Genomic DNA, 3,513 nt, shown 5'->3' with positions numbered 1-3,513 from the left:
GGCTCCTTGGTGCTTTTGCTGGCTGTTGTTTATTTCCCTTGTTTGTGACCCTTGCTTCTTAAGCATATCTTGAAGTCACCAAGTGATGAAGGATCACCAGTCCCATCTCTCCATTTTGCTTTAGGTGACAAAGGTCCGGAAAGGGGAAGTGAATTCCCAGAGCCAACTGGACTCTGCACCAGCCCTTCCTTGCTGTCTGGTGCCATTTTGTGATCTAATTCTTCTAGAGTTGGGGGGTGGTGGTGGTGGTGGTGGTTAGTAATAACAACAACAGAAGCTAAAGTTAATTGAGCACTTTTTTGCACTAGACATTTCTCGAGCTGGAGTATTTATTTCATGGGCTCAGTTTCATTTAATCTTGGGTGGTAGAGGTGCCATTGTGATCAGCTCCGTTTTCCAGATGAGAAAGCTGAGGTTCAGAAGAATGAAATGACCGGCCAAATGTGAAGTGATAACTGGCAAGGGAGGGTTGGGACTTAAGTCTTAAGGATAGATGGGGGATACCTTGGTGGCTCAGCGGTTTAGCTCCTGCCCTCGACCGAGGGCGTGATCCTGGAGTCCCGGGATCGAGTCCTGCATAGGTCCTCCTGCATGGAGCCTGCTTCTCCCTCTGCCTCTGTCATTGCCTCTCTCTCTCTCTCTCTCCCTGTGTCTCTCATGAATAAATAAATAAAATCTTAAAAAACAAAAAGGATGGGTGGGCCCCAGTGAGCCACTGCTGGGTGGCAGCTGCTGTGTTTTACTCACCTCCCTCGTTTTCTGCAAGGCTTGGTATGCAGAGGTCAAATTGCCCAGTAAATTATTTTTCTGTAAGTGATGGTGAATTTTTTTTATCATTTTACCTTTCTGTTGGGTCTTAATGCAGAGACCACGTGTTAGGTATTCAAGATTGATTAGCTCAAAATTAATTTTCATGGGTAAGAAGGAATTTGTTTACAGAGACAAGGTGTTAAGGTGCACATATGAGATCTGTGGTCTCCTTGAGATAAAAAAAAATATGGCAAGAGAGTGCACAGTTAATGTTGTTTTATATTTACCCAGCTGTTACCTACTGAAGAGAGGTAACGTGTTGGGTACTTCTTTGACATGCGTTACGTCAACATCATTGCAACAATCTTGGGGGAGGGTATTATGTTGTGATTTACAGATGAAATTTAGAGTTACACTAACTTTCCTAGGGCTATACTAAAAATGCAAGAGTGTGGTTAGGGACCTGGAACAATCAGAACCCTAAGTCTACTATGCCCAGTTACTCTTCAGGTGTTGGAAAAATCATTTAAGTGGAGGGATATCCAGACTGACCTTCCATTCCTCCCACTCAGGTGGATTTATTTGTTTTTCCTCTGAAGAGCGGAGGGCTAATCCACACCAGAGGTAGGGAGTAAATTTAGCAGTGACTTTGGATGGACCCAACATCCAGCATGGATCAAGGGACTGGGGCTAGTGGGATAACGGGTATGAACACCAACGACTTCCTTGTGCTCAGAAATATTTGGATTACCAAGCAGACCATGCTGAATGAGAACTAATTCCAAGATTACCTCACTTACTGAAAAATTAAGCTGAAACAACCAAACTACCCACTGGATGTCCGGGCTGTCTTGTAGCAGCTGAAGAGAGCAATCTGGACTCTTGTTACCTATAGCAAGGACAGGGGCTGCATGTGTTCATCCAACTGCGCTGCTTTTTTGAGGATTGCTAGTATGTGGGGACCCCTCCCCAGTGTGAGTTCGCTCCCCAGGATCTATATCTACAAGCTGGGACCCGTCGAAATGGAAAGTGAAGTGTTTCTCTTCTGTTCTCTCTTTGTCACTTCCCCCACTGTTCTCGGTCCTTTTGGGCAGGACTGATGGCTTTTTGCTGGGGTGGCATGGGAAAGCCTGCCGATCTGCAGCTTCTGATGTCACAAGCCTTTAAAACACCAAGAAGCAAGTTTCCAGTCTGTAAGCTGTAAGGGCAGGGGGCTTGAGGTGCTTGGTGGGGGTGCTGGAGAATCCTGAGGGTGTGGCAGCAGCTCTAGGAGGTCCCCAGAAGGGTTTTTACATGCTAGGAATATGCTAGGAATGGACAGTTGTTCCAAGCGCAGGGTCATCTTACGGGGGGATGTGTTTTTTTAGTGGACTGAACCCAGCTGTAGCTGGTGAGGGTTGGGCTGGTGAGCATGTGTGTGTGTGTGTGTGTGTGTGTGTGTGTGTGTATTTGAGGGTTTTTATATGTGTGTGTTTGTGTGAGTGTATGCATTATGCATTATGCGTGTGTGTATGTCTGCATGTGTGTGAGTGTGTGTGTGTTCCTTTAGGGATGCTAGACTAGGTTTGGACTTAGCCCAGCAAAGCCCCTTTCAAGCAGAAAGCAGAAAGAAAGCTCAGTCCCTCCTTCCTCCCCACCAGAGCTTGGGTGGCTGCATGGTGGGGAAGGCATTTATAAGCTATTTTCTCACTTTCACACTGTCTCCTCCGTCCCAAATGGTGGCACAAACAGTACTTTTGTGAGAGACCCCGGGCGGCTAGGGTTCTCTGGTTTCCATGGAAACCATAAAGCCCACTGGAAGGGGGTTAGAGAGAGGAGGGGCAGAGCTGGCTGGGAGGCCCCCTCTCCAGACAAAGGGGAGGGACAAAGGCTGGGGGGAGGGGGAGCAGGGTTGTCACTGAAGACGATTTATTGTCCTTGTCTCATGGCTTTCCAAATTGCTTACAGGAGCCACAGGGCCTGGGGAAGAAAGATGAAAGGCACCGTGAGCTGTGTCCTGGAGCCTGAGCAAGATGCCAGGACGGAGACAAAGGGACTAGAGGAAGAGCCCTCTGCCTACCCCACTGCCTTTAAGATAACCCTGAATTCCCTGGACCACCAGTCAAGGCTGTCAGTATCTAACTCCACCAGAGCTGTCCACTTTCCTCAATTTCCTCCCTGACAGGCCCTTAGAACAAGTGTTGGCCCTGCCACTAGAAATACCTCTGGGGCAGTGACCTTGTCTTATTTATTTGTGCATTGCCAGTGCCTGGCTCCATAGCTGAACTGTATGAACTGATAAAATGTGCATACTTACGCCAGAACTGGGAGCCTTGGCTCCGAGGGAGCTCAGTGCCTGGAAAGCCCTGGTTCTTCCCCGTGCCCATGCAAAGCCCAGCCCTTCCTTCATGGCCCACTCAAGCCCCGCCCTCTCTATGACGTGTTCTGAGCCCCCATGCACAACCACCGCCTTCAACGCCTGCACAGAGCCCCTTGATTTGCAGGCACATATGAACATCTGGTTTCCCTGAACGCCTGCATCTGTGCTTAGTTCCAGCCTCTGTTCTCTCTTTAAAATTCAAGCTCTTTCCCTCTGGTGGGAAAGGACAGGGAATCTGGAGGACAGTAATACTAATCAATAATTCTGTTTCTAATCATGACTGCTTTGAACGCATAGTATCATTCAGAGCAAAAACCAATTTGAGGGTGAGTCTTGGCTCTGCATCTACTCTCAGTGAACATGACCAAGACATCCCCATTCTCTGATCCTCATCTGGAATCTAG

The 3,513-nt window shown here is 48.0% G+C and overlaps 1 long non-coding RNA gene across 1 annotated transcript; it reads right to left on the bottom strand.

The window, feature by feature from the left end:
- Window positions 1-2,641: 2,641 nt before the first annotated feature.
- Window positions 2,642-3,156, bottom strand: LOC140613440 (uncharacterized). The gene is made up of 2 exons (XR_012014477.1): window positions 3,047-3,156; window positions 2,642-2,709 (listed from the first exon to the last, which is right to left on the bottom strand). It is a non-coding gene; the product is annotated as an uncharacterized lncRNA (long non-coding RNA).
- Window positions 3,157-3,513: the final 357 nt, after the last annotated feature.

The sequence above is a fragment of the Canis lupus genome, chromosome 21 (assembly GCF_048164855.1).
Source record: "Canis lupus baileyi chromosome 21, mCanLup2.hap1, whole genome shotgun sequence".
In the NCBI taxonomy this organism is placed as follows: Eukaryota; Metazoa; Chordata; class Mammalia; order Carnivora; family Canidae; genus Canis; species Canis lupus.
The sequence above is the reverse complement of the archived record's forward strand: the minus strand, read 5'-3'. Positions and strand labels throughout refer to the sequence as shown.